General features: G+C 37.3%; 1 protein-coding gene across 4 annotated transcripts in view; it reads left to right on the forward strand.

Annotated features, from left to right (window-relative positions):
• LOC131427342 (cGMP-dependent protein kinase, isozyme 2 forms cD4/T1/T3A/T3B) overlaps positions 1-23,296 on the forward strand; it is a 554,292-nt gene that overhangs the window by 33,495 nt on the left and 497,501 nt on the right. For all 4 annotated transcript variants that reach the window (XM_058590437.1, XM_058590434.1, XM_058590436.1 and 1 more), the window contains one exon: positions 10,765-11,339. The gene's annotated coding sequence lies outside the window, so the exon portion shown is untranslated. The remainder of the gene's footprint in view (positions 1-10,764; positions 11,340-23,296) is intronic.

Below are 23,296 nucleotides of genomic sequence, written 5' to 3' on the forward strand. Positions count from 1 at the left end.
GATTTGCAACGAAGCAATTTTTACAGTTTTTGAGATAAAGTTTGGAGTCATTTATTTAGCATAATGTTCCCCATCGTTGTCCACTTTTCGTTGAATTTTTCTCCAATGCAAACGACCAGCAGCAGGATGACGCAATCGATCTTCTTCAAAGAGAAACTGGTTCTGTGAAAGTCCCGCAGTTTGTTCAATACTTAACTGATTTTTTGATACTGGAACTCGAACTGAGCTCTGGACCTGAACCAACCGGAATGATGCAATTGCTTTGCTTCCTGCTCAGTCAGTTGCGCAGGCTAGAATGAATGAAATATATCAAGTGTTAACCCCTTTATATCTACCTAGGGAAGAGAAAGGTGTCATGAGTTTTCTTCTTTGCTACCAGGGCTTGCAAATTGAAGCAACGAATATGAACAAAAGGGTTTCACCATTTGTGCTATTCACACACATTCGTATGTCAGGTAGAATTCATAGCGCAACCCAAGCAAGGAGAGCTGCTTCGTTCGTTCATTAGTTCATGAATATGCCCGCTTGCTGAGACCTATGCTTCATGAGGTTAGCATTTGATGAATGGTTCTCATATTGTAGATGCCTATGAGGAAACTAGATTCAAAACTTTTAGTTCCGATGAATATTAATTTAAAGAACATTGCTTTTAGTGTTTCTAGGATATATACACAGGGTAAACTACCAAGAAACAAATGGATCGTATTGAAAATGGGCTCAAATGCAAAATTTCTGCTATACAATGTTTAAAGTATGTTTGAAATGTGATCAAATTTGGTCTTGGAATGCGAACATTATGTTAAAAATGATTTCTGTAAACCTACACTTTAAAAATAAACCGTAAACATTGCCTATATGACTTTGCTTCGTGTCTTGTAGCACGCTGTGAGGCAAGGTCTTCTTTTTCATACAATACAAACGAGAACGAACCCTTCATTTCATTACATTATCATAGATTGCTTAGTTCATGTGTTAACTGAGACTGAGAGCACAGACAATTTACTTGGCAAGGGGAATTGGTCTGCTCAGTAGCATATACTCTCAAGCATCCAGTTTCTCTCTAATATAGGTCTCTCATTCAGCTATGTCAAGCAAAGTGTTCACAGTAGATGTTTTTTGTTGCTTCGTTCGTTTGAGAATTCACAATACAAGCCCTGTTTACGACAAAATAAAAAAAAAAAAGAACTCGATTAATTTTGGAATAAAACAAGTTTGTTGTTAGTTTAATCCAAGATGCTTTTTTATTAATTTGATTGACCATTATTAGTCTATTTTAAAACTAATTACAGATCTCAATATGTTTACGTTTCGTCTTTGACTCATCAGTGCATAGCAATTCAAATTGAACTGCTTTATGCCAAACTCGGCAGTTCAATTTGAACTGCTATGCACTGATGAGTCAAAGACACAAAATAAGTGCACTTACTTTTCTCAGAGACGGCTGAACCGATTCTTACAAACTTAGATTCAAATGAAAGATACAATTGTTCTATACAAAGTTCCTGAGTTTTTTTTTTTTGATCCGAATTCCGGTTCCGGAGTTACAGTGTGATTAGTGAAAAAAATTCTTATTTCAAATTATTTCTTCACTTTTCTCAGAGATGGCGTGGCCGATTTCAACAAACTTCAAATGGAAGGTCTCATGGTTTCATATAAAACTGTATACCGTCACTTGAAGCGGTGAAACAAAACACGTAAAAAAATTTCTTAACTTGCCTCGAAATTGTTCCAATCGGTAGGCATTGTCAATAGACAACCCAATTCCGGCTATGCTGGCTCTCGATTTCTGATTCCGGAAGCACCGAAAATAAAAAGTAAAAACAGTTCTAAACTTGCCTCGAAAACAATTCCAATCGGTAGCCATTGTCAGTACATGGCTAAACATTAATTTGGCTTTCCTTGTTCTTGGGTTTTTGATGAATGACCGAAGATTGTAGCCATAGACTCAAAAATCCCAGTATCCCAGTCACTTTTGTCGAACCAACTTCGATTATACCGGTTCCGGTTTCGGAAGTACCTCTTTCTGGGTGGCAAGTGACCGGGAAAATCGGGAAAACCGGGAAAAAGTTGGGAATTTGATTTCACCGGGAAAAAGTCGGGAATTTTAATGAAAAACCGGGAAAAATATTCCTAGCTGACATATGAGTAACAGTTGTTAGCATAATTATTTTTTTTCAACAATGGAAAAGTAGGAGACAATACCCAATTTTGCGTTTAAGCGAAATGTTCGGTACAAGTGTTGAAATAACTTATTGTTCATTGGAAATTGGGCCAACACCCCATGTCTCGTCCAACGATTTTTAGAGGCTTGCAGGCAGTTTTAAATCAAACAGGAAGCATCAGAGTTTTTTTAGTTGTTATCAATAACAGCATATTGAAAGCTCATTTTGAAAAACAAGGATAATTTGGATGCTTCTGTTGGATGTTTATTAAATTTTTAAATAAGTATTAAACACACCTGCAAAATTTATGGCAAAATATCAAGGGAAAATTTTTAATAAAATAGGAGCCTTCATGTTTTTAAGTTTGCTAATAATTGCCCTTGTTTCATCATAATTTGTCTCAGTAATGTCATCTTGAGACAATGCTTGTGTTATGCTTATATATCTGTGAGATGTCGAAAGGACTCGCAAAATTGGAAGAGTTGTTGACATTGATCTTATTCACCATTTACAGGAGGTATTTGAGTTCCTTTTCTGAGAGTTGAAACTGGTTTCTGAGGACCAGTATCGAGTCTTAGAAAGATTTAGAAAATGGATTGATTTGTTCAGTGAATCTATGTTTATTTTGTCGTGAATACGACTTACTTTACTATGGGGTGCCTTTTCAAAATGTACCCTCTGAGAGAGTGATAAGTTTTTGATCGTGAATATCTCTTGTTGTATCTAACGAATCAACATAATTTTTGCTACATGCCATCGGCAATATGATCACAATTTAATAATAAAATTTTCAGGTGTGTGACATAATCTCAAATAATTCAAAATTAAACTTTTCTGAAATGTTTGGTAAAAACGAGTATCAGAGAGGATAATTCATAAGGCGCGTTTGCCTTTCTCGTATTTTTAAAGCTCATAGCTCAGAGATCTGTGAAAGGATTTATGTAATCTAACTACCAACAGAATCGAAATGTTTCAACTTGAACGTGTATAGCAAAAGCATTGAAATACACTATTGAAAAACCTCTCTTATTCGACCCATGTCAACACCAGCCAATCAGAACGCGTTCTGAGGAAGAGAACAAAATATCTGCTGCTGTACAACAAATCGTTGGAAAAAAATGTTTCGAACAGTGTTTAGTATCGTAGTGAGCTCCACAATTTGGTCCTTCTGAAAGGCAGGAATGAATCCCGTACAGCATCTTGATAGTTTCTTTCAAAGAAATTCAAATCGACATTAAAACAGTGTTGGTGATTGCCGAAAATTTGACAGAAGCTACTATATTGCTCTCTATATTGTATACAACATTTTCAATCCGGTAGAAGATGCTATAAGAACTCGAGTCATTCAATGCATGAACCGCGAGAGAATTTTTCTACATTTCTTCGCTCCACTTCATACTCTGAGTATTTCACGTCCCATGAAAAAATATACAGTCTGATAATGATCGTTGCTGTGTGGAATTTCCCAAGAGAGGATCGCAAGTTGACAATTATCGCAGAAAATCGAATCGATGGTTCAACTTGATGTTTCTCATACTAGGTTGCAATATTTCAAAACCCTTGTGTGGAGCATTCACATACATTTTCATAGACACAACTTATACAAAGTTTATATGCACATAGTTAGAATAAGCGGCAATAGTAAAATGATTCTATCGCAATTATCCACTGCCCATACAGAATCGGATCGCGAAACGAGAATAAGCGACCGTTTGTTGCTTCAGAGAGGATCCCCACAGCAGCGTGCTAACCTTTGATTCTCAGAAATGTCATCGAAAAAAATTCGCTCTCGCACTGGTCTCGATTCTATGTTAAATGAGCCATGCCGGGTGTTTGTAGTTGCGATGATATTAGTCTCTCTTTGATGGCACTGATTCAATCGTGCAAAGAGTGAAGAGTGAGCATTCTTTGATACGATAAAAGCCATCCTTGCATTAAAACTCTGTATGCGGCTATTTTTATAGCCGTTAGGACCGCCCATTAGTGAAAAAGCTACAGACGAAATCACGTAAAAAGAAACCTCTTAACAAAAATTGGATCAGTTTGGATTCTATCGCCACTGCGAGCAGATATTTTTTGTGTCGTTTGCAAAGCTAGTTTCGCTTCCGACAAGAGCGATTACATCACAGCTGCCAGTTGTTTGCATTGGTGAAAAAACATCGAAAAGTGGACGGTGGAGAGTATCACACAAAATCAGCCGTTCTAATGGCTCTAAAAGTTTTCTAAAGAACTATTAGGATTTGTTGTTTGCAAATCGAAGGTAATTATCCTCAGCTTAGTGCAAATCGAGAACAGTTTGGTTAGATTTGTGCACTTTTCACTGTGTGAAATTCACAGTAATCTAGATCAAGTGAAGTCTTCTTTGTTTTTTTGCGAAAAATGTGAAAAAGGGGAATGCTTGCATATTTCATACAATTGATCTACTAATTGATATTCGGAAGTGTTAAGGAACATGTCAGTTGTTTTCGTATTCACGACATCCAGTTATGTCTCTGACATTACCCAGGTCCTCAACTATTCCATAGTAGGATCACAAGAATGTTGATATTGATGTAGATGAAGGTGAATTGAATTTAGTTTGAGCTTTTGGAACTTCAATAAAGTAATGATTTAAAATATATACGGATATATCTATCTTTCCCAAAACAATTTCAGGGTTTACATTCGATAGTAGTATAGTCGATTAGTTCTAAGCTGCTAGAGTATATAACAAATTGAACTAATCATTGCTTAATTTGAAACCCAGAATGTTATTGATTGATCTGCTAGAATTAGATCAATCGTAGAACGATTTCTCATAGAAGATAAATTAGTAAAGCTATTGGAAATAAAACTGGTTTGAAACCAGCGGAGAGTTCATCATGAAGAACTCGTACTTTCTGATTATTTTCTGATTACTCTACGAGAATTTAGAATTCTATTAAAAAAAAAAGATCGATATCTTATGCATTTTAATAGCTATCATTTGATTCATTTGCCCATCAACGCATTGAAATCGTAAACATTGTTTATTGACTAACAGATACATTAGAATAAAATTGGTGTTTTAAAAGAGCAAGTCATGGCAGCCGAACGGTTTTGCGAAATCTTAGGTATACGTACATCTAATGATTTTAAATTCAATTCTATTACATGAAAATTTCAAATTTTTGGTCTGACAGGAGTTCGTTAATAATTGGTTTTATGGTTTTCATCACAATCACAGCATGATAATTCATCTGAGGGTATCGTTCATTGAACAGATGTGCTTGCAAGCGACATAATTTAAACAGTATATGCCCATATAACAATTTATTGTACCATGGCCGAAGCCCTGGCAATGACGATATTGTTATCTTAACAAAATATATACAGTCCGGCAATGATCGGCGCTGTGAGGAATTTATCAAGAGAGAATCGCAAGTTGAAGTTGTGAATCGGATCACAAAACGAGAATAAGCGACCGTTTGTTGCTTCAGAGAGAATCCCACAGCAGCGTGCTAACCCGTGATGCTCAGACAGATCATTGAGAGAAATTTGCTTTCGCACTGGTGTCCATTCTATATTAAATGAACCATGCCGATTTTTTGTTGCTGCGATGATATCTGTATTTCTTTGATGGCTCTGATTGAATCGTGTGATGAGTTGGTAGAGAGCGTTCTTTGATACGATAAAAGCCATCCTTGACCATCATGCCGCTTATAATTTTCAAGCCGAAATGAGATTTCCACTTTCACTTCCGGAAGGAGCGAAGAAAGTTCTGTACAAAAATATTTGAAATTGCAAGCATAGATTGTTGTTGTTTTCTCCGAGTGGCAAGCGTTCGTTTTTTGGGATTGTTGTTCCTTATTGATTTATTTTCAATCATAAGTATACCAAAAAAATAATAAAAACAGTCATGTGCACTCGGAAAAAATCGGTTACGTCTAACCAAAACCCCTGAATGACTTGGAAAGGCTTTATGCTTTTCTTATATGCACATGTTATAATGAATATTTCCTATTTATACATCGAAAATTCTAGAAAGTATTTGAATCCTCAATTAGCGAGCCTAATACAATGATTCTTTTTGGACATGGGATATCTGTTTAAAGTTTAAAGTAAAAAATATTTAAAAAAAATGAACAGGGGCGATTTGAGCCTATGTCTAAAACCGGGAATTTTTATCTAAAGATAAACGGGAAAAAACCGGGAAATTGAAATCGCCAATTCACTTGCCACCCTGCTCTTTTCGTTTCCTCAGAGATGGCCTAACCGACCTGAATACTGTTTCACTCTGTAGTTAGTTTATGGACAAACCTTTTTCGGAAGCGGCGGCCTCTTGCATACAAACCTGTAACCGCCTCGTTTTCCCGGTCTACTCAAAGCTAGGTTACTTTGCTTTAGTTAGGTCCGAACGAGCGATAGCGAGGTCGGACAGCACAGGAACCAAAACGATGTGGCGTAGCCGCATTAGATATTTTTTCATTTTCACTTAATAAACGGAAAATACCACCTACATTTGCCTGGTAGATACACCTATGCAATTGCTTTGGTGCTTACTAGCTAATAGTCAACAAGTTTTCTTGGGAACTACTTTCTGAGGTTCATGAATCAATCTTTATTCAAGAGTACAACAATCAAAAATTATTCAAGAAGTACAATGGTAGGTCAACAAAACGGGCGTTAAGGCTACCATCTTTCGTTTGTCTCTATTTTAAATTAATTCTAATTACGATTTCAAGATTCGGCGAAGTGACCCATTCGGCGAAATGACATTCGGCGAAATAACCCTTTCGGCGAAATGACCTTCGGCGAAATGACCCTGATCCATGAGAAAGGCATCATCACACCACTAGGTGGAATCAGGAATCAGAACAAATTGGCTCAAATGGCACGTTCCCCTTGATATTTGGAGATTTGTGCCTTGCCATCAATTTGTTTTTAGCATCATTTTCCCGATATATAAGAGGGAAGGATTGAAAGGAAATGGTAAGGGTTGGACTAGGAGGATGGGAAAAATTGACGACACAAAAACACAGAAATGCAGAAGTAAATTCTGCACCCCTAAGGGATGCTGAACAATCTGCTGAGGATCACATTTAGTGGAAGCAGACGGAAATTCTGAACCTCTACGAGGTCCCGAACAGTCTGCTGTTAATAAAACCTCCAACCCCCGAGAGGATTTAGAGATCTTACAAAAGCGACATCATTCTGCACTCCCGGAAGAATGCAGAACGACTCGCAGTATGTACGAGCAGAAGTAAATTCGGTACCCCCCAAAGGATGCCAAACAATCTGCTAAACCCTATTTAAGGTGAATACAGAAGGGATTCATTCACTCCAGGAAGAACGATGAACCCTTCTGACTATAGCTCCTTACCACATTGGGTGAGAAACGAGAGAATATCCTTCAATTTTAGCTCCGCATACACAGACTCAACCATGTATGGAGAACCAAAAACCCGGATACGTAGCTGCGTCAATGCGGGACAGTTACATATCAGATGATATGAAGTACCATAATCGCATTCACACAAATCACACGAATAATACTCAGCACGTTGAATAGTAGCCTTGTGATAATTGAGTCTGCAATGTCCAGTCAGAGCTCTGACCAGAATACTGCAATGATACTTGGAGAAATGCAGTAGACACTTTGACATTTTCAGATTTAAATCTGGTAGAAATGCTTTTGTCTGAGCGCAAGTTTGCAAGCTGCGCCAGTAGCTGGCATGTTTGGATGCAGCCCAAGAACGAATCTTGTGCTTTATCCAACTAGTTGAAAGTGGTAAAGCTGGTTCAGGACCAACGAAATCATTCGTTGCACCAGCTCTAGCCAACTCATCAGCCCATTCATTTCCAGTAATACCAGAATGGCCGGGTACCCATAAGAAGTAAACAGCATTTGAAATGCTGAGGTCTTCAATTTGAGTTCGACATGCGATCACTAGATTCGACCGTGAGTCATTCGAACTGAGTGCTTTTAAGGCTGCCTGACTGTCGGAACAAAAATAAATACGTTTACCACAGATCCTCTGCTGAAGTGCCGATTGTACTCCACACAGAATTGCGTAGATTTCTGCTTGGAACACAGTACAGTATCTACCAAGTGAATGAGACTGCTCCAGCCTCATTTCACGACAGTAGACACCAGCACCAGCACGACCATTCAACAGAAAACCGTCCGTATAACAAACTATGTGTTCATCAAGTTGTCGTTCCAGACAACCAGACAACCATTCCTGACGAAGAGGATAGCTCACATTGAATGTTTTGAAAGGAAAACTGCATGTGAGAGTTAGGTCATTAGGAGCGAGTAAATACTCATCCCACGTAACCATTTGAGACCACAAGCGAGTGTGGCTGGTAGCATAATCTAATGGGTTACTGTTCCAAAGCCCTGTAACCCTAAGACGGTATGCACAAGATAATGCTTCTTGTTTTAGGAACATATGTAGTGGTTTAATACACAGTAGCGCCTCTAGAGCAGCATTAGGAGTTGTCGTGAATGCTCCTGTTATCGCCATTAGGACCATCCTTTGGAGATGATTTAGCTTTGACTGAACTGTCGCGACTTCTCCTTTCTGCCACCATACAAGACATCCATATGCTAAAATTGGTCTAACAATAGTTGTGTAGATCCAATCAATGTATCTGGGTTTGAGTCCCCATGATTTTCCAAAAGCTCGTCTGCATTGGCCGAAAGCCATGCAAGCTCTTTCAATCCTGAAGTCAATGTGAGCAGACCAATTCAGTTTTGCGTCAAGAATAACCCCGACGTATTTAACTTGATCGACCACAGTGACCTCTGAACCAAAGAACTGCAACGGACGAGCTCCTGTGATTATCCTACGATGAGTGAAAAGCACCATTGATGTTTTGCCCGGATTTACAGATAATCCAACCTGACAACACCATTGTTCAACAGATCGCAGGGCTTGCTGCATTAAATCAAAGAGAGTGTTAATGCTTATACCGGTCATCAATATATGATAATCGTCGGCAAAACCATAAGTCGGAAATCCAAGGTTATTAAGTTTCCTTAACAAACCATCAGCGACTAGGTTCCATAAAAGTGGGGATAGTACACCACCTTGAGGACACCCACAGACACTCAGCTTTCTAATCTCTGCTTGCCGAAGCGATGAACAAAGAAGTCGATTGCTAAGCATTGCGTGTATCCAGTAAGGGAAAAACCCAAGATATTCCGTTCTTAGGAGTTCCTATTTTTGTGGCCTTTTACGACATGGAACAGGAAACCAGTGGATAAATTCTTGGTAAAAAATAATTCCGCCGGATGCCACACGGCTTACCTGTTTGGTGGACTTATACCATCGGTACAGGTGGACCGTAGCGTTATTCTTAGCCAGTTGGGAAACCGCTACCGACACTACACGGCTATCTAGGCTGCTCAGAGAGGGAAGTTGACATTGATGGTCAACTTCCATGGATGGCCGAGCAGCCGGAAATCACTAGGTGGACACGTTTTCCTATAGTTGTAGTTTTTTTTTTTATATTGAGGAAGTTCTTTTACCACGAGATCCCAATACCGCTCAATAAGTCGCCTAACCCCTGGTAGGTATTTGCCTCTCTTTCGGTATAACAAGGATTCCATTCTCTTCATACCATTCCAAAACATCTTTGGCGATGTCAAACCGGACCTGAATAGCGAGAGAGCGTTTCGGCTGCGTAGGAATGGTAACAATCAATTCTCTGGGCATTCTTCACGGTACAATTCCTTGTTTCCCGTTCCGGCAGAGAAGAAGCTTTGGCCTATTCGACCACAGCTGCATATTGCCTGCCAAACCAAACATTTTTTGGAAAATTTAACATTTTGCTTCTTCCTGGAATGGTCCTCTACGCCGTTCCGTTATATGACAGTATAAAAAGACATTCCGGGAAGCTGAACAGACATACAATCAAATATTTCACGCGTTGATGAAGTCCTTCCAGAGACAAACGAATTTTAGTGTATCCAGATTTTGAGTCGGACAAATTGCACGTTTAAAATCCTCATTTGTCTGTTTGTGTTTCAAAGAGCATTCGTCAACATTTCTCCAGACAGGCCCTATGCAAAACGTCTCCAATAGTTACACTGAATCGAATCGTAAAAGTGTTTATTGTTTTGTAGCCTCGTCATCAACTGAATATTTTCCGTCTCTTGATTTTGGATGATTTAAAATTTCCGACTTGCAACGATTTGAAAAGAGATCGAACAAAAAACAAACAAACATTCTTTTTTGAAAAAGAAATTATAAGCCGAATTTATCCATTCATGCAAAAGAATTGTCCATTCATGCAAAAGGTTTTTCATACTGAAAATGAGAGCAATGTTTCATTTAAATCGAAGTATCTGAATACTGGTCCCGTCGATAGCAAAATTACCATTGCAAACATTTATGTTGAATTAACTTGTATAGAGACACATACTCAGACACAAACACACACGCCAGGTTCCGTCTGATGTCCACCCATTTCACACATTGTTTTGCTTGAGTAATGCATTCCACAAATAAATGTGCCGTGTGTCTCGTTCTTCCTCACACCACATCTCGCCTACGTGTTAGCTTTTTGTTTTTGTTATTCAGAGCGATTCTAAAATTAGAACTCATTGTTTTTTATTTCTTTTTTCATTTTGCAGACCACTTACTCAGCCAGCTATCAAGTGGACAACTTGTCAGGATTGTTGTTTTTATCCCTCTCCGGTCCAACGTGTTTTTTTAATGTTGTGTGATATAAGAAAGGATAGCCGTCAAACGTACGTCATTTGTTGTGAACTGTAAAATATTAGAATCACACTTGAACAAGTGCGTGTTGCTGTAAAACAAAAGAAAAATCAAAGTGTTTAGACTAAAACAAAGAAACATTTTAGAAAGAAAAAAAAAGAGAGTACTGAGAATAACCCACGGAAACGCCGGAAAAGTTACCGAGTAACATGGTGAATGGTGCAATAAATTTTGCCATATTAAAATAATTAGTAACGGAACCAAACCGCCTCTTCCATTCGTAAAAGTTCGAATCTATTCTACGGAAAAAGAAAAAGTGCATAAGCCAATACAAAAGTGTTCAGTGAAAAGTATCTAGTCAAAATTGTGTTCATTTTTATCCATCTGAAAGTGCATTGAAACAGATTCGGAAGGTTTTAAACCTCCACTCTTTTTGTTTTGTTTTATTAGGAAAATACCGTTTTTATCAAACTATGGAATGCATTGAACGGTAAGTCATCAATTATCAATATATTAATTCTAAACACCACAAACATTCAAAAGAGCTGAGATAAACACTGGATAATTAGGTAGATCATAGATTTAATATCCAACCCTCCGAATGCATCCGAATAGATCGGAACCGAAAAGAAAGGAAGTAAACAGCAAAGACTTGTTTGTTTTCGATCGGATAATTGATCAAATGCCAAACTAATTTCGGGTCAGTGCCGGTGTGCGATGTTTATACCCGGTGCGGCTTTGGTTTGATAGTGGTGAGTGGAAGCGGCCGCGGCGCGGACAGCCCGACTGCGAGTTCATTCATTACTTTGTTCCCATACCTCTCAACCGACGTCTCTGTGCCGTACACCGACGGACGACGAGTGTTATTTTTTGACTTGGTTCGTAACAAGTTGCTGTGCTTGCGCCTTCGTCGTCGTCGTATTCCTCGTTGCCGCGTGGTGAATTTGGTGCTAGTCTGTGGTGTTTGTGAGCGTGGTGTGGTGAATTAGGAGCTGTACCAATACACATTGGTCCGAACTAACCTCCAATGGTTGTGTGATTGTGGTGGAGTTCGCTTGCTGTATGATGCATCAGCTGTTTCGAATGTTTTGAAGATCACTATCGTGACTGGGGCGCAGTGATGCCAAGTTTATTGGAATTGTTTTTAATATTATCCAGATTTTTTTTTATAAATGCATTTCAAAACCCATTTGTTAATGAGTTCCAAGCCTCATTATTTTAGTGTTTCGTTGATTCGGTTATACACGAATAAAAATCTATTGCCGGTACCATGATTAAAAATTATGAAATCATGACTAATATCTATCATGAATGATTTCATGAGCAAAAGGATTGATATCATGAACAATAACACATCTTCCACGAAAATTTTCTTGATATCAATCATTTTGCTCGTGATATTTAATGAGAGGACATGTTTCATGATTTCATGATGAAAAAATCATGGTACCGGCAATAGTTTTTCATCCGTGTACCTTTCTCTATAGAAAGGATTTAGAATTGCAAGAAAGTCTGACTTTTGATTGGACCGTGAGAAACTCCGTGTGTTGCGCACAATTCAACTCAGCTCGACAAGATCGGAAAATTTCTGTGTGTGTGTTTCAAAAAAATACTTCGATCGGAGATGGTTAAGCAAACTTATGCTTCATTCAAGGGTTAGCCTAATTTTGTGCTCAGGGCAATTCGTTTTAAATTTGCTTTACTTTCCGTCTTCGACTCGACAGTGCATAACAGTTTATGTTAGTCTGTTACGCCACCTAGTAGTTGAACATGCACCGCTAAGCAGTCGTACAGTTTCTACTATTTGCAGAACACTATCCTTACTGGCGTGCCGAATGAGAACGTGTTTCGGCTGTGACTGGCCGATGCAGGTTGTGTCATTCAGAGGTAAGGCTGATTTTGTGCTTAGGACACAAAACTGACGCGTCGAAGATGAAACGTAAAGAAAATTAAAGATTAGGCTTGTTTTGAACTTCCAATTGATCCATTGATCAAGTTCCTACAAACAGCATTTTTCTATCCGCTCAATGTTTTCGAAGATGACAGAACCGATTCTAACATTATTAGACTCGATTGAAAGCTACTACTGGGTCAATAAACAAGTTCGAAGTTTCAAGTGGCGGACATTTTCGGCAGATTCGGATATATAATGGTATAAGTGACGTAACCGCCGGGAGCGGGTCATTTCGCAGAAAGACATTTCGCCGAATGCCATTTCGCCGAAAGTCGTTTCGCCGAATAGATCATTTCGCCGAAAGAGTCATTTCACCGAAAGAGTCATTTCGCCGAAAGGGTCATGTCTCCTGTATGTTATGTCTCTTGTATAACTGATGTGGCGCAGCCACATAACCGAAGCCAAGATGGCTCGGCGGCACAAAGCGGCATACAAACCTGTAACCGCCTCGTTTGCCCGGTCTACTCAAAACTAGGTTTCTTTGCTTTAGTTAGGTACGAACGAGCGGTAGCGAGGTCGGACAGCACATGAATCAAAACGATGTGGCGTAGCCGCATTAGATATTTTTTCATTTTCACTTAATAAACGGAAAATACCACATACATTTGCATACATTAGTAGCTAATAGTCAACAAGTTTTCTAGGGAACTCCGTTCTGAGGTTCATGAATCAAACTTTATTCAAGAGTACAAGAATCAATTTTTATTCAAGAAGTACAATTGTAGGTCAACAAAACGGGCGTTGACGCTATTATCTTTCATTTGTCTTTATTTTAAATCAATTTTAATTACGATTTTAAGACGATTTCAGGATTCGGCGAAATGACTCATTCGGCGAAATGGCATTCGGCGAAGTGGCCCATTCGGCGAAATGTCATTCGGAGAAATAACCCTTTCGGCGAAACGGCTTTAAGCTTCTTTTAAACCTATTTTGAAGCCATTGATAAAGTTCGGAAAGGTTATAGCGAACATTTTCCAGAAATATAATGGTACCCGTGGCGTAACCGACAATTTTCAGCTTTTTTTTCAATACCATGAACATATTTCGCAAATCTTAGACGCGTTTGGAAGGTAGTATTATGGCGTTTTCGTTTTTAATTTGCACTACACTGGTGCAGTGCTACACCATGGCATGAATAAACGAACAAAAATGACGAAAACATAAACAGTAACCATTGACTACCATAAACGATTCCATTGCACAGAGCTACGCCAAACATTTGATGAGTGCTACACCAGTGGTATCGGTGCAGAAAAAGTGTAGCACTGGTGTAGTGCAATTGGCAAAAACGAACGGTTTCAGTGCAACCTTACCTACACCGGTGTAGTGCAATTTAAAAACGAAAACGACATTAGGTTATTTGTTAGGTTCCCAATGCTCAAGGTGAACACTTTTTGTTCCGAAGATATAATCGAATAAGTGACGTAGCCGACAACTCGCACTTTTTCAATCCGCATACTTTTTTTTTTTTCTCAAAGTGTGTTCGGATGTTACCGAATTAGCGACCTTTGCGTTAAAGTACACAGTTCGAAAAATTCTTGTGATTTTACATCTTATCAGATGCACATAAATGGAGCGTCATATTTCATACAAATTTATATTCAAGAACATGCCAAATTGCGTGATTTGAAAATTACATGTCTTGAATTCGAATGAAATAAAAAACAAAAGATCGATAGTAGCAGCGCGCGACTTGAACCGAGAAACATTAGATCACAAGCACATCGGTTACTCGACTGAACCGCAGAGTTCATAGCTGGGCTTTGAATAATTGATAAATATCCATATCCATACTGCGGCACTTGGTAGCCGAGTGCAAACTACACTCGGAACATGTAAAATTCTGTGCGAGTGAAATATTGCGTCATTTAAAAAATTAAGTAGTTGTGAATTGTACCGTTTGTAGAATTCTGTCACCTGCAAAATTCATTATTTTTTTCTGTGTACACTTTTGTGAATTACTCTAATCATTCTGAATGGATCCGAATGAATCCACTAAAGGTAAGCATGCGAAATATACCTTCAAAGGGAATGCATATCGTTTTACAATATTTGAAAACGTTTGGACTGGAGACTTTTTTTCCCAAAATGTCAACTCTTTAACTGCCACATTGACTGCTGAGATCTACTGACTTTCATTGCAGTTGATTTTCAAGTTGTTTAAGGCACTGTCAGAAAGGTTTAGAATTTTAATTACCTAATTCTAGTATTTATGTACTATGCGTTTCCTTCTATTAATTCTAAACTTGAATGGAGACGCATGGTTGAATGTTAATTTTTTTTCTTGAAAAATATGAAACCTAAGCTTTCAAAAATTATATAATAGCTTCCGTAATTCAAACCGTCATAGAAGATGACGATTCAATAAAATCTTGAAAGTTGGGCTCAAAACTATTTCAATTTATTCGTCATACTAGTTCATGGACATTTGATGGTTATGCTGGTCTCTGAATACCGTTTCTAGAAGTACCATAGATAATTACAAAAACTTTAAAGATCAACTCACTTCTACATTTCACTTCATATGCTTAATCGATTGTCACACGTTTAGATTGAAAGGAATAATTTTAAGGTTCCAAAGGAATAATTTTAAGGTTTCAACAATTCATTTAAAACGACGGTCATTTGAAAAATTTCATGAAAACTAAACACAACGAAGAATATTAACGCGAAAAACACATACTGATTGATGAAAAAAGGTATGCTCTCACTGGTAGGTAGATTAACCACGCTTTTTAAAATGCATTTTTATTTATTTTAGCGTTTCGTTGATTCGTTTATACCTATCCCTATAGAAAGAATCTAGAATTGCTGTAAAATCAAACTTTTGATTGGACCCGGGGGGACTCCTAGTGTTACATATCACTCGACTCAGCTCGACGAGATCGGAAAATGTATGTGTGTGCCCCTTTCAAAGATTTTTTACCACTCAATTTTCTCAGAGATAGCTGAACCGATTACGGCAAGGTTAGACTCGTCCAGTCACACAGTTTTGTTAAAAGTGTAGGGTCTCGACGATTAGATCTATAAACGAAAAAGTCAAGATTGTGGCAAAACGTTCAGGCTTTGATGTAAAAAACCAAACTCGAAAAAAAAGAGCGAGCGGGTAATGTCAGTGACAAAACTGTGTAGCATGAATACGAATACAACTGACATACATCGTTCACCCTTCCGAGTATCGATAATCGGGTAACAGAGGTATTTTGGTTTCTTTATACTGGCAACTGACACTCTTGTCGGATGCAATCAAAGTAATGTATATCATGCCACCAAAATTTTTAAGATGATTCCATTCTTCTACCTACTTAGTAAGTATTTCTAAACGTTATTATACAAAATATTAGATATTTATACACAACAAGAAGCATTACAAAATATCAATCAGATGATGCGTGTGAATATTGAAAAATTAGGAATTAATTTACGAAAAGATTTTATAACTTATATATCGCATATTTATTGTTTGGTGTATATAAATAAATGAAAATTGACTATTTTAAAATATTGTGGTGATTCGTGATTTTTAATTTACTCTACGGAATACATTCCAATGGTTTACTTTTATCAAAACGGCTGATGGATAAAATAGCAGGATTGAACTTTTGCGAAAAAATAAGCACAGAGACGAGAATTGAACCCGCAGCTTTTCCCACTTGAACGTTTTATTGAATAATCTGTTGTAAATGTGACTATGTTATATTGATACCAGAGCTAGTGTTCCAAAAACGACAAAAGCGGGGACAAATCCGGTTGTATCTTTGACATTACCCACCCGCCGTTTATCACAAACTTTCATTCCGGCTATTTCACTCATCAGTCTTTTTCCAGTCTGTTCTCTTGTTGGGCACTGATAGAAGTTATACTAAGTTCAAAATGACTTATACGTTTCAAAAGACAAAAAAGAATAAATCAATATTCACAAAAATTTTGTAAGAACATTTTTTTCAACGATTTGTGTTTTATTTTTTGTTCAGATGTAGAGCCGTTTTGAGCTTGTTTTTAAATATGATCAGCATCTAATGGGAAAAATTGACATGTGAATGCAATTATGTAATTAAAACCGCAAAAATGTTACCGCATAGACGGGACTCGAACATTTTTTGCAGAGAAGGTAAAACTGCAGATGTTCCGACCGTCTGAAAACTAACCATAATCAATCAGTTAAGCTAATCAACCTTGCTAGGAGTCCTGCACTGAACGTAAAATTTGTTTTGTATTTTCAATAAAGTAACACAAACCAACAGTCTCGTCTTCGTAAGTTTACTGTCTCATTCGTAAATGATCGCATTTAAAACAATCGAAGAGAAAGGAAGCATTTTCGTCTCTCATTTCAACAAAAGAAAGTCTCAATGCCAACGTCACTCGTTTCCCTAATACAAGACGAAACAAATATATCATTTGCATGACAATTTAGTCGAATTTAAATTGTTATTCTTTCTTCAATGTGATGAAAATATATGAAGTTTGGCTATAAAGAGAGTCTGGAATACGATAAATCAAAATTATTAAAACTCTGGAATTTGCCTAGAAACAAAAAATATCATAGTTACGAGCACCATCAGGTGGAAAGTATTGTGAACCTGATCGATTCTCGAAGCTTCGGTTGAATATCGATTTTCACAGGAAACCGACAATGACTGAAAGGGTAAATAAAAAAAAGAACACAGTTTTGGAACTACTGTTGTTCAAACCGCTTTTGTCGTTGACTGAACCAATTCGAACAAAGTGAGGCTAGTTCAAAAGTTACTATTAAATTGTAGATCAATTTCGATGATCAAAACGCGTTGTTTTTCTACCGCTCATTTATCTCAGAGATGGCTGAGTCGATTTAAAATTGTATGGGGTCGTTCGAAAGCTACAATTGAATTGTGAATCAAGTTGGAAGATCAAATGACTGTCACTCCTGTTTCCGGAGATATAATGGTATAACTGACTTAAGCGACTAACCGTTCTTTTTCATGAGTTTATCCGGCTCGGGATGTATAATCTCATATGTGACGTAACCGTAGAAATCCCAGTTTTTTCAACGTGCCAAAATTTCCCGGAGATGCCTGAATCGATTTGAAAAGAATTATACAGATTCGAAATCTACTAGTAGGATTTTTGATTTTCTTTACGTTTCGTCTTTGATCTATTAGGATATTTGATAAGCTCACAATACCGGTGGCCGAGGATAGAATAAATAATTTAATGAGACTATTTAAATAGCAAGAGAAAGGCATTATTACACCACTAGGTGGATTATGAATGATTTTTACATTTCTCATATAGAAGGGTTATGAAAACACTGTCAAAACCGACTTTTGAACCGAGGCCCGGAGTTCCGAATGTCATATACCATTCGACTCAGCTCGACGAACTGAGCAAATGTCTGTGTGTTTTTTTTTTTTTTTTTTTTTTACAAGGTGAAATGCATTTACGCACGGAGTGTGGGACTCTCCACAGGACTACCCAACTGTTGAAATGTCTGTGTGTGTATGTATGTATGTGTATATGTCCCTCGATTTTCTCGACTAACTAAGATGCAAATGAAATGTCTTGAAATTCTTAAAAAAGTCCCCGAAAAGTTCAAATCCGACTTCCGGACATTTTTATAAAACTTACTGCTAAATTCATCTAGTTGCCAGACCTTGTTAGTTAGTGGATATATAAATCTACTTTGGGACGACTACTGCCCGGTTTCCGCTTCCGAACGCACCGGTAATAGTAAAGAAAAGCTCCAAAAACGGAACTCACTTCGATTTCTCAACAACGGTTAAACCCACATTCACAAATCTTGATTCAAATTAAAGCTCTCAGTGTCTTAAAGGATACTGTGCATTTTTATCCAGATCCGACTTCCGTTTCAGAAATTATAGTGCAATGAGTATTCAAAACTGTCATGCAAAATGATGCAATATCGGTACGCGTCGGTACGTGCTGGTACGGAAGAAGCAAACGCCACCACCTAATACACAGCGTACGTTGTTCAATTTTATATAGCGTGCAGGATTGCCACATTTAAATCTATGTTAACTTGATATTACTGTTTACAAATTGAAAAGGTGATGGTAGTTTACACCAAAGAAAGTTTTTGATTTTATCCAATTTTGAAAAAAAATTACCAGAATCTTCTAATGATGTTTTTGAAAACATAAGTAATTTGAGAAAGGTATCATTACACTACTAGGTGGACTAAAAAAGGTTTTGGGTAGGGGATCGCAGTTAAACCGGACACTTTTTGGAAGTTGAGAAAACATCCAACCTTCAGTTACAATTTCTAGTTTGTGGTGTGGATAAATATGTAGCTTTCGTACATACTCGTGATGGGGTGATCAACCCAAAATCCTATATTTCGAAAACCGCGGGGCTAAACCGGACTCACAATTTCACAAAAAAAGAAAAACGAATAAAGTAGGCCGCCATATCTCAAGATACCTGGATACATAATCCAGCTCGCTGAAAATTTAGCTACTGTCTCGAAACTTGACGCCTTGCCGTACCAAATAATTTATGCAGAAACTGACTTTAAAGTGTTTATTGAAGGCTATTTGATTTGTTTCGCTGCATACAATGAACGTTTTGCTTAAATTTTTAGTAAATCTAGTTTTAATAAGTAATATCAAGTAGAATAGAAATGTAAATATGATTCTTTAGGTATGTTTCAAGAACACGTTTTGACACTAACACGATTGACGTCAAACTGAATTGACTCAGTGTCATCCTGCTAACTAGCGTCTATCTGTAACATAAAAGCGCGTTTACAAAGTCAATCGATGGATCGAAAAAATTTTTGGTTATATGTTAAATTCACAATGCTCAAGGCGAAAACTATTAGTGAGTAGTCTTTTTTCTTTGTTTGTGAAAACCGATTATTTAACCGAGGCCCGACTGTCATTCACTATTCGAATCAGCTCGACGAAATGAGTAAATTTCTATTGGTCCCATAGGTTGCTATTGAATTTTACCCGTATCGAATTTTCGGTTCGGGAGTAACGGGATGAAATGTGCAAAAAATGAAGAAAACGTTCACTCGATTTTCTCAAAGATCGCTCAACCGATTTTTTTTAACTTAATTTTTTCAAGGCCTTATAGTCCCAAAGAGTGCTATCAAATTTCATCTGGATCCGACTTCCGGTTAGGGAGTTACAGAGTTAAATGTGCAAAACGAACTGAAAAGTGCATTCGATTTTCTCAGAGACTTCTCCTCCAATTTTCACATACTTAGGTTCAAATGAAATCAAATGAAAGTTCTTATAACCTCATATAACATTAAAAATTTCATCCGGATATGACATCCGCCTACGTAATGACAGGCTAATAAGTGTAAATATTCCGTTCTCCGGAGCGTATTTTTATACATGATACGGAAAAATCAAGCCCAATACATTCAAATAGCCGAAAAATTCTTCAATTAGGCATGTTTGGTTAGTTTATGACCAAATACGTTGACTTTGATACCTTTGATACCTTTGATACCGGACCATCGTTCCTGGTTTCGGAAGTAACGGGAAAGTGCTCGTGTGCTCCAAACCGGAAATCACTCCAATTTCTCAGAAACGCCTAAACCGATCTTCGCACATCCAGATTTGAATGAAAAAAGGTATGTTTCCATAAGTTAATGCCGAATTTTATCCAGATCCGGTTTCCTTTGTAAATTTGAGCCTGAATACCTTGCATATATTGCTTTGTTGTTGTATAGTTCTGTCTCAGAAGAACTGGAATTGTTTGGAGCCTTGGGTATAGATACCTTCTGGTACTGTTCGTCTCAGTGCTTGTCATAGTGAACAGGATCTTGAAAATATTGCCATATGGCCAGTTGATAGTTGTAAGTGACAAGCGATTCTCATGGAATCCTTGAGTCTGAAAGCGAAAGTTACATAGTAAGGTATGGGCTTCTTTAATCGCGTAAGTAGCAAACGTACACAATTGAGAATACCGCGGAAAATTTCTTGCACACTTTCTCTCCGATGAAATGTATTTCTCCGTACAGTGTCAAGATTTTCCGAATATATTCATCGTTAGGACCTGAGTGTCCCGGGTGGGCGGTTCAATGCATAGGACGCTGGTCTTACAAGCCAGTTGTCGTATGTTCGAGCCCCGACCTGGAAGGATTCTTAGTGTCAGTAGGATCCATAGTACTAGCCATGCAATGATTCTGTACACTAAGAATCGGCTGCGAAGTTTGATGAAACAGAAAGGCCAAATTCCACAAAATGAATGTAATGCCAGGACTTTGCTTTTACCTGAGTGTAACATACACTATGCACTGATATGTTGTACTTGATGTTTTCATGGTGTTGTCTGAAGTAAATTCAATTGCTTTGTACTTCAGAAAAAGCAAATGCAGCTTGAAAAAAGAAGTTATTTCTAAAACAATTTATTGGTTGAACTTCAAGTCTTAGATAAAAAAAAATACATTCAAACACTAGAATATAATCGACAACTATCAATTGTTTGAAAAAATGGTGTCCAAGAATAAGTCATTTGAATTCAAATGAGCAGTTTGAAAGGAAGTACATCGAAGAAAGGAGCAATGATTTTTCAGGAATTGGAAAACAACCGACGCAAAATTGAATATTAGACATCTCCATTTTTTTGGTAAATTTTTATTTTGAACTGGACACTAGAAATAATTTAATGAATGTCTTCTTGAAATTGTGGTTGTTAGTGCTACTACAATTTATAGGCATTTAAAAATCTTCAAACTATTGATATTTAATAGTTAATTAAGAAATTGAATATTATTCTACATCTCAAGGGCAATTAATTTGCTCAAATTGAACTGTTTTCTAGAATAAATCTTTCTCGAAATATTTAGACAAGAAACTAAAAAAATTATTGAAGTACGCTACTTTAGTAAGATACTGGTAATTGTATATTTGATTTGTTAAAACGGTGCAAATCAGCAGTCTTTGACAAATAAGGTCTTTATGAATTGCAGCGTATGAATTTATGTGTGAAGTTTAAGTTTGTAGAATTATATTGTTGAAAATGCGACGGAAAATTTAAATTTACAGTAACTCTCAGAATTTTGTTTAAAGTTTTTTTGCCTTTCTTATATAGAAAGGTTATGCAATCACTTGTAAAACCGACTAGAGAAAATTACCAGTGTCATATACCATTCGACTCAGTTCATCCAGCTGAGCAATGTCTGTGTGTGTGTGTGTGTGTGTATGTGTCAAATAATCTCATTAGGTTTTCTCGGAGATGGCTGAACCGATTTTGACAAACTTAGATTCAAATGAAAGGTATCGTGGTCCCATACGGAGTTCCTGAATTTCATCCGGATACGACTTCCGGTTCCGGAATTATAGGGTAAAGTGTGTTCAATATTGTACACCGTCACTTAAACTGGCGGAACAAAATCCGTAAAAAATGTTTTAAACTGGACTCTAAACCGTTATTCCCAATCTTAGACTCAATTGAAAGGTCTTATGGTCCTACCAAAAATTACTGCATATTTTCGGATAGAACAAACATTTAAATCGTCATTTAGAGTGCGATGACAAAATTGTACAAAATCTTCAAAATTTGAATTAAAACTAGTAGAGTTTGTATGTCATGTTAGTTGATGGCCGTACGAACCGACTTTGAATATACCGGTTCTCGGATTCCGGTGCCGGAAGTGCATATAATAGTGAACCCACTTCGTTTTCTTAAGGATGACTTACGCAATCAAAGCACTGTTTTATTCTGTATGTTATGCACAAACAATCTCTTGGTTTCTTTCAAAAATCGAAGAAAAAATTTTTGAATAGAATATCACAATATTATATGTACATGAGAAAGGCATCATTACACTACTAGGTGGATTAAAACAGGAAAAAGTCAATTTAATGATCAAATACAGGGTTGCGCGAAGGAACCAAAGGCAAGTTGTATTTTCTTCTTCCGTGCCAGCTCGTACCGGTGCGTACTGGTTATGTATCATCATTTTATATGTCGGTTTGGAAGCTTTGACACTATCTCCCTTAATAGCGGAACTGGAAGTCAGATCTGGATGAAATTTCACTGTAGTTTTTAAGACAATATGAACTTCAATTTATACCAAGATTTGTGAAAATCGGTTCAAGCATCGCAGAGAAATCGAAGTGAGTTCTACTTTTGGAGTTTTTCTTCACTATCTTCGGTGCATCCGGAATAGGAAAAAAGAAACTATTAGTGCCGAATATATGAACTTGAAGCCCACAAATTGATAAGTTCTGAAAACTAGAAGAATTTATCAGTCAATTTTATGGAATTTGTACTTGAGTTTGCCATCGCGTATGAAAAAAAAAAACACATGAAATTGAAAACTTCCATTTATCGTCTTCTAGTTCTGAAACCGAAAGTCGGATCTGGATGAAACGTCCAAGAAAATTTTCAATACCTTTCGCTTGAGTTTCAGATTGTGCAAATTGGTCAAGCCATTTCCGAGAAAATCGAGTGCATATTTTATACTCAATTTTCACATATTACCCTATAACTCCGGAACCGGAAGTCGGATCCAAATGAAATTCAACAGCAGGGTA

The sequence above is a fragment of the Malaya genurostris genome, chromosome 2 (assembly GCF_030247185.1).
Source record: "Malaya genurostris strain Urasoe2022 chromosome 2, Malgen_1.1, whole genome shotgun sequence".
NCBI classification, from domain to species: Eukaryota; Metazoa; Arthropoda; class Insecta; order Diptera; family Culicidae; genus Malaya; species Malaya genurostris.